Here is a 15,524-nt window from a genome sequence, read left to right as displayed (position 1 = left end):
AAGGGAAGTTGGCTTTGATAGCAACAAAGCTCATAGATGCTCTATGTTTGCAAATTGCCAATGTCTTTTCAAAAATGATCTCTTGCACTCTCCCTCCATCTAAAAGTATGGTGTCTAAATGCAAGTTTTTGTTTGTTGGGTATATTTTGAGCTGGGCTACCATTACACAAGAGAAAAATGCCAACTTACTTGTGCGAAATGGAACATACTTGATAATATCTTGAATTTCTACGAAGATAACAACTATATATCACAATCTAACAGTCAATAGTTTTTTCTAGGTGGGTTATCTCAACAATTGAGCTTGTAGGAATATGTATGGTCATAGCTGATGATGTACACTTTATGTGGTAGGTGTTTATGACTTTGAGATTGTGATCAATTGTATAGGTTTCTTGGTTGTTTGCAACTCTAGCTAAAAAAAAAGGGGTTATCTTCTTTTGGTACTACAATAAGTCCTACATCCTCAACTAATCTTGCTCTTTAGACTCCATCCACAATAGCAAATGAGATCACAACAACCGTAGGGTCTTCAGGTAGCAAATATTGCACTAAGGCCTTTAGGCCTTACAGATGCTAAGAAGCCCATGGTTTTTGTGAAGCTTATTATGCCACCTATGGAAGAGTTAGCTCAAGTTGCTCAAGTAGGTCAGCCTTTATGGATGCAAGATCCACATACATGGATGTCAAAGAATACATGAAGCATTGGTGAATGGTCTTATTGCACCCTAGATAAGGTGGAAGCTATGAGAGAAACAAAGCTTGTGGTTATGAATGCTATCACTTTAGTAGAGACCCTTATGGATGTGGTAGGTCATTGGGATTTGCAAGTTTTACATGCATTTAACCTATGGCATAGATTATGCATCCTGTTATGTTGCATAAAGTTGTATGGAAATTGTCTAAAAATTCTTGATCTCACTTCCTCCATCTTAGCCTTGGAAGTTATGAGTAGTAAGCATTATATGCAGAGTAGCCTCTTAGAATTTCACAAGGAAACTATGGGTAACAAGTACAGATCTTTTAACATGGTACCCCCAAGAGTAAGGAGACTATGGTTAGCACATCAAGACCATAAGATCATGGTGAGACCAAGACATCATCCTGCTTATAATTGCTATAACAGATTAATAACATCTAGATATTTGTCAAAAATGTTGCAATTTGTTGAGATTAATGAAGTGCACACAAGTATTAAATAAGTGTTTGGTAACTATATATAGAGTTTCAAACTATGGCATGGGTAATTAATCATTATGCATGTGGAGTTTGAAGCTGACAAGATAAGGCTTGCATAACAAAATGTTAGGCAAGAAGAAGAAGAAGAAAATGAAGACAAAAGAAAAGAACCTTCATTCACTTTGTCTTCTTCTCCTTTGCCTTCTTTTCTTTCATCTTCTTTTTTAGTGCATAGTTTATTTTAACTTACAAGTTTGAAAATATTTTTTCCATGTCAAAAAACTTTTTTTCTAAGTTTAAAAAATGTGAAAATTAGTAACCAAAAAGTAATCTATAACTACATGTGTAACCACTAGCCAAAACGAAAAGATGTTGCAAAAATAAGGGGAACTTTGCAAAAGAAAAATCACCCATGATTAAACCATAGTTTTGTTGTTTTACCCTTAGATGGCACCCAAAAGAGCTCTAGCTCAAAAGACTCAAGATTAAGATTCTCCTAAGGGGATACAGCCATACAATCTATATGTGGAGGAGGCAACAAAAGAAGCCCATATTGATTCTAATATTCTCTAGCAAACCAAAGACCAAATCATTAGAGGCATATTTCTAGACTTAGAAGGGAATCTAGTGTTAACATATATCCCAATGAGAAATGTTTGGAGACTACTTGCTTTGGAACCCACCACCAATATAAGCTTGTGGGTGGAGGCACTCTGGGATCCAATGGTATTTCAAACTATCACCATGGGGAGTTGACCTAGTCTAGGGTGTGTATGAGTTCCTAATCAACCTCAATAAGAACAATTACATTGAATTCATTGATAAAAAAGGAAGGGTAAATTCAATAGAGATAAATGTAGCATTCATAAGGAAAGCCCTTCACCTAGATCATTCATAGGGCAAGTTAGTCAAGTTCCAACATAGCTACGAGGAGAAAAAGGGGACATTCCAAAATTATGAGCCAACCAAGAAATTCATCTAGAATGATCTCAAGAATCCACAAAGTAGGTTGGCATTGTAGCTTCACAAGCAACATCTGAAGATGACATTTTCTCATCATTTCACTATCTAGAGAAGAATATGCCAACAAATACCCTATAGCTCTCCATAGATCACATGGATCTTCTATTGATATGGGGAAGCCATTCTTGGAAGTGTTGAAATAGATAGCCAAATAAAATATAACATAGGGAAAGACATAAGTAAAAAGGTTGAAATATTGATTTCTAGGAGAGATATTGGCCCCCACACATTTGGCATAGTTTGTAATTGGGGTGGAAGATCAAGTCCCACGATGACAAAGATCAACAGTGGAGCCTCAAAGGAAAAGTCCAAGAAACCCGCCCATGGTAAAAGAATTGACTTGAAAGTATCATAGGAGGAGATCTCGATCCCCTAAACAAGAGCATATGCCTAATGAATGTGAGGAGAGCTTAAGCTCATTGAAGGAGGAAAAGGGACCAATGCTAGTACTATCCAAGCATAATAGGCCAAAAATAAGAGTGAAAAGAAAAAAAGTTGTACATTATGATGAAGAGGAGGATGTAAAAGACTCGTAAAAGACAAGGTGTTGTTGATCCAATGAAAACCAACTTTGGGGTGGAAGAAAATCTACCACAAAGGAAACTAACACAAGAAAGAAAGAAGATCTACCACAAAGACAAACAACAATAGAAGTGGAATCCAAGAGAGAAAGACTCCAAGAAGTCTAAGAACAAGAAGTGGAACAAGAAGGAACGCAAAGTATCCTCGTCCAAGAGATTAAGGAGAGGCGAGAAATTGAATAGTATAGGCCAAATGCAAAGCACATGGCATAAGAGGTTGGAAAAGAGGATGAGCCTAGACAAACAGAGGAATAAGAAGAAAAGGCCCTATTAGCTAAGAAGAAAGACAAAGGGAAGGGAAAGCTTTGAGAATGACCACGAGAATGTAGATTTTGATGAAATGTAAGGTCTCAGATTCTCCCCAAAATAGCTCAATAAGGCTGAGGAAAAACTAGACAAATTATATGAAGATCTCCAAGAACAAGTGCTTAGAGAATAAGAGGATCTTAAAAAAATCAAAAGAACAAGCTAGCATGATTAGGGAGCACAAGCTTCTTAACTACCCCTAATATAGAAGGAATTATTATTAGATGAAGAAATGTTGCACAAGGATTTATCAAAATCCATGCAAGATTAGACATGGACACCCTAATGGATTACTCCACAGGATGGATGGGTTGAAAACACTTCTTTTAGTGAGAATAACTTCATAGCCTTCTTCTCTTGTGAGATAAGATAAAAAGAGAGCTAGACCTCTCCTCAAATGTCACTCATGAGAGTCACATGCTTATTTGGTGTGTTAGATATGCCCATTATCCCACTAATGATCCATGGTCGTCTAAGTTGCAAGGTCCCCATTATAAGGGAAAGCCATGTGAGAGCCCAAATATTAGTTGGTCCCTGACTTGTATTTTAGATGAGGTTTATGTGATTGGGTGGCAAAAAGATGACCTTTATAGATCTAGCCTTTGGGGGTTAGATAGAGTATTTATGCTCATAGCAACTAAAGGCACAATGCACGAGGGTCTAGGGGTAGCATGCTCAACTCAATAGTAAAGGAAGTCTTCTTTGGAATATTCCTTGGTTGACTAGGGAATATTCATAATATGGTCAGATAGGTCTACCAGACTACCTTCTTAGGATATAAAAGAAAGACCCCTCCCAAGCTATCATAAATATATCTTTCACCTAGCCAAAGTTCTTCTAGCTAGCCTTGAGCTCTTCTCCTATCGTCTGTCTAGATCACCATCTAAGATTCATAGTGGGAGTGCATAGGTGGACATAGCCATCTTTATATTAGTTTATTTGGAATTAGAGAATTTTATGTTCTTCTCATATTTACTGTGTATTCTCTACTCATTGCTTAGATTATATCCATTACACCATGTTATGATATGTGTGAAATGAAGGTTACCACTTCAAGAGAAATTTACACAAAAACTAACAAGAAATGCTCGATAACAAGAAATACTTAAAATCATAGCTTGCCATTCCTTAGTTCAAGATGTCTTACAACCAAGAATTACAAGAGATGTTGAAGCCATGGAAGCTTGAGAATTAATTGATGATGGCTGCTACAAGGAACTCACCCCTTACAATGGTGGGGAAGAAAACACCTTCAAGCTCCAAGAAGTGGAGATGTGCAAAAAGATTAAAAGATGATTTACATTGGCATCCTCTTGCCTTTTGTACTCCAGTCCAAACTAGGCTAATTTCCTAATTAAAGCAACATGAAAATTGCTTTATTACAATCCATCCCTGCCCAAAAGTTTTGTCCTCAAAACTTTGAAGAGTGAAAGGACAAATGAATGGTAAGTGGTAAGAAGTGAGAGGCCAATGTTGAATATCCTTGTTGAAGTTGTCCATTGAAGAAGATAATCTTTCATTGAGAAGAATCTCCAAAATAAGCTCAAAATAGTGGAAATCTGGAATGCTGTCTTGAACAGGGTAGTGATAGTAAATGACCCATAACTTTGGACCGAAATGTCGGATTGTCACATTTGAGAGATAGAAATGAAGTATATAGCTCATAAGGTATCCATCAATATCATAAAAATCCAATTTTGATGTCGATAGGTCAATTATTTTCATGATAGAAAATTAATACAGCAAGCTGTCCACTATGCAATTAACTAATTATCTTCTTGAAGAAGCCATGGAAACTGATCCAAATATGAAGCATGTTGCCGAGATGATTCTTCCATAGGCAATCCCTTCCACTTGATAAGATATTCCATAACAATAAGGTTCCTTAGAACCTTCTCTCTTTCTTACCAACAATTCTTTTGGGCTCATAGATGATTAAACCATCTTCATCAAGAGGAGGTAGTTCTTCAATAACTTGTATGTTAGGCCCAATGTATTTCTTAAGTTGAGACACATGAAAAACATTATGAATGCATGTGGTAGGAGGTAAATCGAGTTGGTAAGAAAGATCCCCAACTTTCTTTATGATTTGATATGGACTATAATAGCGATGAGCAAGCTTATTATGTCCACCCTTGAGAGAAGCATAACGAGACTTAGGTACTTTCAGAAATACCCATTCTTCTTCTTTAAAATCCACATGCCTTCTTTTATCATCCGTATATGATTTCATTGTCTCTTGTGCCTTTTTTATATTTTCTTTGCATTGCTTCATTAAGGCTTCCATCTTTTCCAACTCTTCTCAAGCAAGAGGATTCACTTCATCACGAAACAATGCTGAAGGTACTTGGACTTTATATCCATATAATGTCTCAAATGGTGACATACCAATACTCATGTGATGAGTATTATTGTAATAGAGCTCTGTAAGATGAATCCAATGATCCCATGCATTTTGTGTATCATAGAAAAAGTGTCCGAGGTAGTTTTCTAACCATTTATTAACCCTTTCAGTTTGACCATCTGTTTATGGATGATATACAGTACTCGGAGTTAGTTTTGTACGCATGGAAGTAAAAAGACTTTTCTAGAAATTTCCCATGAACTTGGAATCTCTATCAAAAACAATTTTCATACGTATTCCATGAAGTCTGAAAATATCTCGATTTTGTAAGACGATGAACCACAACAAAAATGCTATTCCAACCTTGCTTAGTGGTAGGAAGTCATGTAATGAAATCCATGTTGATATCGGTCCATTTACCATGTGGAATAGGCAAAGGCTGAAGTAGACCACTAGGCAATAGATTTGAGTCTTTATTCTATTGGCATGGTAAGCACTGCATCACATATTCCTTGACATCTTTCCAAAGTCCCTTCCAATAGAAACATTTATGGATCTTGTCAAAGGTTTTAAACAATCCAATATGTCCTGCCAAAGGAGAAGAATGCATCTCTTGTAAGATTCGAGATCTAAATGATGACCGAGGGGTCAAATATACTCTTCCTTTAAACAAAAGAAGTCCATTTTGCCATTTGAAATTGGGAAATTTAGATCCATCTTCTTGTTGTCATTTCTTCATAATATTGGTAGTGTGCTCATCTAAAAGATATTCTTCTTGAATGTCCTGGATCCACCAATCCTTATGTATGGTAGATATGCTAGAAACAGAACATGCCCACATCCTGTATAAAGCATCCGCCACTACATTATCCTTGCTTGCCATATAAGAAATCTCCAAATCATATCCTTGAAGTGTAGCTAACCATCCTCATTGTTTGGGAGAAAGATTTGGGTGGGAGAGGAAATATTTCAGCACACGATGGTTGCTCTTTACCCTAAAATGGCTACCATAAATGTAGTGGTACCACTTCTTGATCACATGAAGAATGGCTAACATTTCTTACTCATAGACATGGAGCTCTCTTTCTTTATCATCCAACTTCTTGCTTTCATAAGCAATAACACCATGGTCTTGGCATAAAACATCCCCAATACCTCTGCCACTAGCCTCAGCAAATATAGTGAACTCCTTCGAAAAGTATGGACACACGAAAATAGGTGCTGAAATAAGTAGACTTTTTAGCTCATTGAAACTCTTAGTGGCTGTAGCATCCCAAAAGAAAGCTTCCTTTTTCAATCTATCAGTAAAAGGAGCTGCTACATGGGCATAATTCTTGACGAACCTCCTATATAGAAGGAACATAATCCAAGAAATCCTTGTAGTGAAGTAGAATGTTGTGGTATGGGCCAATCCTTGATGCGCTGAACTTTCTTTGGATCAACCATAATCCCTTTCTCACCAACTAAGTATTCTACTTCATGAACCATAAAAGTACACTTACTTTCCTTTGCAAAAGCTTGTGTCTTAAGGTAAGAAGGACTTCTCTAACATGATTAAGATGTTCATCTCTACTCTTGCTATAGATGAGAATGCCATCAAAGAATACCAAGACCGATTTATTAAAAAATGGCTGCAAAATCTTGTTCATAAGAGCTTGGAAAGTTGTAGGTGCATTTGAAAGTCCAAATGGCATAACTAGAAAGTGTTAGAGGCCTCTTTCTATTCTAAAAACTGTCTTGTACTCATCCCCTGCTTTCATCCTGATTTGGTGATATCCTGACCTTAAGTCAATCTTAGTGAAAATTCTTGCATCTTTGAGTTCATCCAACAAATTATCAATGCGGGGAATTGGGTGCTTGTTCTTTATGGTGCTCTTGTTTAAGTCTCTATAGTCAATACACATCTTGAATGACCCATCTTTCTTTTTGACAAGTAGTACGTGTCAAGAATCGCGTGGTGGAGGGGGTTGCTCAAGATGCTGCACCGAACACACACAGACTGCGCAAGGAGAAGCTCACTCAAGAGACAAGAAGAGAGGTGGAGGCCAAAACGTTTTCTTGCTGATTTCTTCTTCTTCTTCCACACACTTTACAATGTTCACAAAGTATAGATAAGATACAACATAAAAGGAAAGTGGCCTACTAAGTCAAACAATGCATAACCGACTACACTAGTCGACTGGTGCTATAACTATGCCAACTGTAAATAGGTGTAACGGCCTGAATATAATAAGTAATGAGTCTGTGGCCATGTGAGATTCATAATAACCACCGACGTGCTAAGTGTAGACGTGTGGACCCATCTAACCAGGCGGTCCATCATCAATGTCCCCATGTGTTGAGCTTGTCATCTCAACACTCCCCCTCAAGCTCAACTGCATCTCTGCAACTCCAAGTAAGCTTCGAAACTTTTGAAGCTTCTCTGTACCCAATGCCTTCGTGAAGATGTCAGCTATCTGATCCTGTGTGCTGACATACACCAAGTCAATCTCACCTGCTAGTACCTTCTCTCTCACAAAGTGGTAGTGTACCTCAATATGTTTTGTGCTGGCATGGAACACAGGATTCCTAGCCAACTGTATACTGCTCATGTTGTCACAATAAATGACAACTGGACCTTCCACCTGGACATCCAAATCGGCCAATAGCTTTTGCAGCCATACTACATCACATGCTGCAACAGCAGCACCTCTATACTCAGCCTCTGTACTCGATAAAGCAACTGTAGATTGCTTTTTGCTACTCCATGCAACTGCTGCACTACCAAGAGAGAACATGTATCCGCTGGTAGATCTTCTATCAGACATACTACCAGCCCAATCTGCATCTGTGTATCCAAATACCTGTACATCTGTACCTGCCTCATAGAAAAGTCCATAATGTAATGTGGACTTGACATATCTCAATATGCGTCTGACTGCATCCAAATGTGGCTTTCTAGGTACTTGCATAAAATGACTCACAAGACCAATAGCGTAGCTCAATTCTGGCCTTGTAATGGTCATGTAGATCAAACTCCCCACTATCCTCCTGAACATAGTAGGTTCTTCTATCTCATCCCCAACATCAGCACTCAGCTTTACATTCTGCTCCAACGGGACTGAAAGTGGTTTGCATGCAGTCATACCATACTTGGACAACATATCCAAGCCATACTGTCTTTGGGACAGCCATATACCATCATCACATCTGATCACCTCAATGCCAAGGAAGTACCTTAGCTCACCTAAATCCTTCATCTCAAACTTCATCTTGAAACAGCCCTTGACTTCAGTAATCCCACTATCACTATCACCTGTAATAATCAAGTCATCCACATAGATGACTATGATGACCAAACCTACTTCTCCCTTTCTCACATAAAGTGAGTGATCAGCATCAGAAACATAAAAGCCAATATTGACAAGATACTCTCTAATCTTGTCAGACCATGCTCTAGGTGCTTGCTTGAGCCCATAGAGTGCCTTCTTCAACCTGCACACATACGTGGAATGCTCTAAATCTTCATAACCTGCTGGTTCATCCATATACACTTCTTCTTGCAAATCACCATGCAAGAAGGCATTCTTTACATCCATTTGCTGCAACCTCCAACCTTTGGCTACTGCCAAAGCAATCACACATCTGACAGTTGCCATCCTAGCAACTCGACTGAAGGTTTCATCATAATCTATGCCATATGTCTGGGCATAGCCTTTTGCAACCAGCCTAGCTTTGTACCTGCTAATAGAACCATCTGCATTGTGCTTAATCTTATAAACCCACTTACATCCAATAGCTTTCTTTCCCTTCGGCAATGATACTAGATCCCAAGTCTTATTGGCCTCTAATGCAACGATCTCCTCATCCATTGCTGCATCCCAATGAGCATGACCAACAGCCTCCTCAAAACATGTGGGCTCAACATCCTCAACTAGTTTCACCATATAAGCATAATGGTGAGCTGCATAACCTTCAAAACCAAATCTTTTAACAGGGTATCTCACCCTGCTAGACCTGCGTACCACTGGATCACTCAATGGAGTCTTTGTATTAACGCGTGCTCTCTGCACACCTGGAGTCCTCACTGAAGGAATGCCAAGCTCATCATCCAAGCTCTCTGAGCCACTGGAGTCTCCATCAAGAACTACATCAATGCCTTCTGACACTTTATTCTTTCCTTTGTCTTTACCTGTAGTGCTACTAGATGCACTCGAAGATGTAGAGGTACTCCTTAGTCTCCTAGACCAAGGACTACCAGATGATGTCTCTGGTCCGCTAAGAGTTCGTGATTCTTGCTTTCCAGCCTGCACATGAGTGTCATGATCATCATCATCATCCAATGCATCACCACTAGATGCATACCAACTGCTCATTTCATTAAATATGACATCCCTGCTCACTCTGAACTTACATGTGACAGGGTTGTAACAGCGATACCCTTTCTGCTCTAAAGAGTATCCAATAAAGACACACTTTTCAGCCTTTGGATCCAGTTTCTTCCGCAACTCATCTGGCACATGAACATACGCAAAGCAGCCAAATACTTTCAAGTGTGAAACATCAGGCTTCTTACCTGTAAAACATTCTTCGGGGGTCATACCATGAACTGCAGCTGTGGGAGTTCTGTTCATAATATAAACAGCAGTATGAACAGCCTCAGACCAAAAATGCTTAGGCATATTCTTTTCAGCCATCAAGGAGCGTGCAACTTCTGCAATATGCCTGTTTTTCCTTTCTGCAACCCCATTTTGCTGTGGGGTATACCTGCATGTGAACTGTCTCTTTATCCCATGAGACCTCAGAAAATCACTGAACTCATTGGAGAGGTACTCTCCCCCTCCATCTGACCTCAAGCACTTTACTTTCAAGCCTGTTTCTCTTTCAACTGCAGCCTTGAAAGTTCTAAAGTGCTCAAAAGCTTCACTCTTTTCCTTCATGAAATATACCCACAGCTTTCTAGAACAATCATCAATGAATGTGACGAAGTATGAACTACCTCCAAGAGATACATTTTGTGTAGGCCCCCAAATGTCTGTATGCACAACATCAAGGATATTTCTGCTTACATCTCTGTCATGTGAAAAGGCTTGTCTTGCCTGCTTACCAAACTGACATGCTTCACATACCTTCTGAAATTCTGCAACTTTAAATGTAGGCAAACATGTAACCAACCCTTTGGACTGCATTAATTTCAGCCTTTGTACATTTGCATGTCCAATGCGTTTGTGCCAAATTTCAATGTCTGCAACAACACCTTTTCCTTTGGCATACATAGCAGCATTCATAGTAGGAATTCCAGCATCTAGAGTGATCATACGTCCAACTCTACTTCCCTTTGTTACCAACCTGCACTTGTCATTGAAGTCTTCTACAAAGCAGCCCTTTGCATTAAATCTGACTTGCAGCCCTTGCTCTACCATTTGACCGACTGACACCAAGTTCTTTGTAGTAGATGGCACATGTAATACATCTGAAAGACTCTTTGTCTTACCATCATGCAAGGACAAGGGAACTTTTCCAATGTGTGAAATTGGGTGGCATGAGTCATCACCCGTCTGCACATAACCTGCATTCTGCAAATTCTGCATCTCTCCAAACCATTCTGCATGGCTGGTCATACGATTGGACGCACCCGAATCAACATACCAAACATCTTCATGTGTTCCCTTTCCTGTAACAGCATTCAGCATATGCTGCATAACGAACAAATGTTCATTTTTGTCTTCATTCTGTCGTGAAGACGATGCATAGTTTCCTTGCTGCAACTTACCACTGCGGATATCATCTTTCTTAGCATAACATTGGGCTGCAATATGACCTGTTTTGCCACAGTAGTGGCACACAATACCAGAGTTGTTAGAACCTCCGTTCTGCCATCCACCTCTTCCTCTAAAGCTCCCCCTGCCTCTAAAGTTACCACGACCTCCTGAAACCTGCATATCGCCAAATTGTTGATTGAATCTGTTTTACTGGTTGTCACTACCACGTCCTGTACCACGGCCTCTTGAAGAGAACCTGCCACATCCCCTTCCAGAACTGGAGTAGAAAGCTTGGACCTGTTCACCACTTCTTTCAGATGTCTCACTCTGCATGTTGATCTCTTCAGTGATCATAAGGGAGACCAATTCATCGAAATGGAAATGGCTTTCTGACATATACGGAAGTTACAAAAGACTTCCAAGCCTTTTCATTGTTAAGTCTACCCAAGGTAGACGACATCAAATCATCATCATCGGGCATTGCATCAATCGTTGCCAATGCATCTGCAATGCTTCTTACCTTCAGTGCATACTCATTGATAGACATCTTCCCTTTCTTTAATGTATTCAACTCTTGCTTGAGTTGAATCTTTCGTGCCTTTGTATTTACAGAAAACATACTTTCAAGTATGGTCCAAGCTGCATATGAATTCTCTGCATTTCTAATGTGTCCCAGCATATTATTGTCAATTACTGCAGACAACCAATACATGACCTTTTTATCCTTTGCATTCCATTCTTTCCGTGCCTTTGTCTCTTCTGCAGTTGGAGGATCGCTCATCTCCGGCTCCTTTTCTTCACCTGAAACGAACTCGTAGAGGCCTTTTCCAATAAGGAAGTTCGTGACATGGAACTTCCATGAAGGGTAGTTGTTCTTGTCGAGCTTCTCAATGATGGGGCTTCCACTGTTCTCTGCCATTATCAAAAAATTAATACCAACAGCAAGCAAATCTTCTGCAACCCTGGACCTGTAGTGCACAACAATTCACCAGACAGCCTTTTTCACTGTCTGCTCAACAATACATGCAATCTGCAACCTGTTTGTAGATAAACCTTGTGTTTACTCACTGGTAAACACCTTTGAACTTACAGATCTGAAATCTGTAACGTGCGCACCCACTTTCGGTCAATATAGTCGAAGTCACAGCGTACCTTGAAACTGCTGTCCGCAACCTTGCGGCTCTAAAACGGGCCCTGAAACGGCCTCAGATGCCCAAAATAACTGTGGAAAAGCCCTAAAGGGATAATCTGCACAATACATAGTGCTCTTCGCGCACACCAAATCTCACTGCAATCTAAGATTTTTTGCTCTGCCCTGCTTCCGGTGCCTCCATAGGCACTATCCAAGAGAAAGAGTTGAAGGATGGGAGAGCTTCTTACCCGTGGCTTGCTTGCTCAAACCTTGCTTCTTCTCCTTTGCTTCAACCTTCGAAATCAGCCTCTCTCAATGGCGCGGCTCTGATACCATGTCAAGAATCGCGTGGTGGAGGGGGTTGCTCAAGATGCTGCACCGAACACACACAGACTACGCAAGGAGAAGCTCACTCAAGAGACAAGAAGAGAGATGGAGGCCAAAACGTTTTCTTGCTGATTTATTCTTCTTCTTCCACACACTTTACAATGTTCACAAAGTATAGATAAGATACAACATAAAAGGAAAGTGGCCTACTAAGTCAAACAATGCATAACCGACTACACTAGTCGACTGGTGCTATAACTATGCCAGCTGTAAATAGGTGTAACGACCTGAATATAATAAGTAATGAGTCAGTGGCCATGTGAGATTCATAATGACCACCGACGTGCTAAGTGTAGACGTGTGGACCCATCTAACTAGGCGGTCCATCATCAATGTCCGCATGTGTTGAGCTTGTCATCTCAACAGTACGGGAGAAGAAAAAGGTGACTGTTGACTAGGCTAAATAAACCCCATTTCCAGCAAGTCTTTAACATGTTTTTCTACTTCTTCTCTCTCATGCTTGGATAACATGTAAGGAGGTTTGTTGATGGGTTTAGTGTCATGCATTAGATCAATAGGATGATCTACTTCTCGCTGAGGAGGCAATGATGTAGGTGGTGGAAATATGTCCTTAAACTCTTCCAAAAGTATACATAGACATGGATCTTGCTCCTTAGGTAAAGTAGATTACTGATTTTCAATAGCCTTTGATAGAAGAAGTGTGAAAATGCAAGACATAACATTAATTTCCTTCTTCATCTTCTTCTTGCTAATTATTTCCACTTACTTTCTCTCCATGCCATTAAGTCTTACTTGCTGCCCATTCCCCAAGTAAACTCTATGAACATCTGATTTAGATCCAAAGAAAAATTTCCAAGCTATTTAAGCCAATCAAAGCCAATGATGATGTCAATAGGACCCATATCTAGGACAATCAAGTCCGTCATAATAGTGCAAGCTTGTGATAATTCAGTAGGAGTCTACCGGCATATCTCTTTTCTCAACTCTTGGGCACCATTAGCTACTTGTACCTTCAGTGGAGCGTCTATTTCTTGAGGTAGTAACTTTAGCTCATATAATGATTTGGCATTGACAAAACTATGTGTGCTGCCTGTATCAATGAGAATATGGGCAACCTTTGAATTTATAGTACCCTTAAGCCGGTGTACTTTCACCTTTACAACCCATCCATGTATCCTGAGATATGGAACATAACATGGGCTGACAAGAAACCATAGAAGGATCATCAATCTCTAATCCACCAGGATCAAATGGACCACCTAGATCATAAGGAAAATTACTAACCAGCTCTAACTCCTCTTGTGTGTCCTGATCATCATGCTCATGCATCTCATCACAAGTAGGAACTGCCTCTACTTGCAAAAGATGCCCTTGTTGTGTCTCCTCTTCATCAGAGTGCTCAATATTCAACATATTAGACTTTGCCATATATCCCTTACACTTCTGCTTATGCTCAGGAGACCATTTGTGCCCACATTTATAACATAGACCCTTGGATTTATCATTAGGAAGTGCCTTGTTACTGTTGTTATTGGGATATTGCCTAATTGCACCTTCAGCCCTTTTGAAATCTCATTTTGGATCAGCATTATATCTAAAATTATTGTCCTGTTTAGAAGCATATGCTATAGGATAGGTTGGAACCTTGCTGAAATTATTTTGAAATCTGTTTTTAGCTCTAAATCCTTCTCTTTGTTGGCTTAACTGCTGTCCCAATCTCATAGGCTGATTTGATTGATAATTCATTCCTGTTTTGGGCTGAAATGAAGTCAAATCTCTTCTATACTTTTGGATGTACCTCTCAGCATATTGAATGGCTGCATGAACATTTGTAGGCTTGGCTGCCCCTACTTCACAACTGAAAGGTTTGGATCAAGACCAAAAATATATTTGTTTGATTTGGCTAAATAAAAAATGCCTTCCACATACATGGAAATGTTTAAGAATTGGCTAGAATACTCCCTCACGGTAGAACCCCTTTGCCTAAGATCATACCATTTCCTTTTAAGCCTTTCCTTCTCCATTGGTGACATGAACACTTGACTCATGGTGGCTGATTTGAAGTCCTCGCAAGTGTGAAAATTCTCTCCAATCTTGGTCATGTATGTCCACCACGTATGTGCATATCCCTCTAGGTATAGGGTTGCATAACAAATCTTTGCTTGATCATTGTGTGGGTAGAAAGTAAAATACATTTCCAATTTGTTGAGTCATTCTTCAAGTTCAGTTGGTGAAGGGTTATCTCCTTTGAAATTGGATAACTTGATCTTGTCCTTGTATTCCTTATCATAATGATAGTGTTGCCCATTATGGTTGGTATATCCAAAAGAAAATGGGTTTTTATCCTCACGAAGTGACATGGATTTATAAACGTGTATATAAATAAATAATGTGTTTTGTGACTGTGTTTAGATAATACCAAAAAGGCAAAGCCAGCACACACACAAGCAATGATAATCAAGCACATGTGATATACATTGAAGTCAACACCATGGGATTCAGATAAGTCATGTCTCTTTGAGTTTCACCTGTTCATTATGGTTGAAGCATAGGACTTGCATGTACTCTCACGAGTTGCCAAGTGAATGCATGATGACACATGTCTCTGTACGAAAGCTTTTAATGCCCAAGTCATCACAAGACCACTAACCCCACAAAGAACCATTATGGAGAAAGCGATAGAAATACCAAGAACAAAGAGCCATGACGGCCCCATGGGAAGAGAAAATCACCCTTTGCAGAAAGCACACATTGCATTTAAGCATGGCCCAAAGCATAGTCATCGGCTATTGTCTCTTTCTCAGTCAAACTCTACATTGGGGTAGGAGCCACGCTCTTAGCAATGACAAATGTTTCTCCATCAACCAGGA

Source organism: Lygodium microphyllum, chromosome 28 (assembly GCF_053477565.2).
Source record: "Lygodium microphyllum isolate KBCC chromosome 28, Lygodium_microphyllum_v1.1.10, whole genome shotgun sequence".
NCBI classification, from domain to species: Eukaryota; Viridiplantae; Streptophyta; class Polypodiopsida; order Schizaeales; family Lygodiaceae; genus Lygodium; species Lygodium microphyllum.
Note: the sequence above shows the minus strand (reverse complement) of the source record.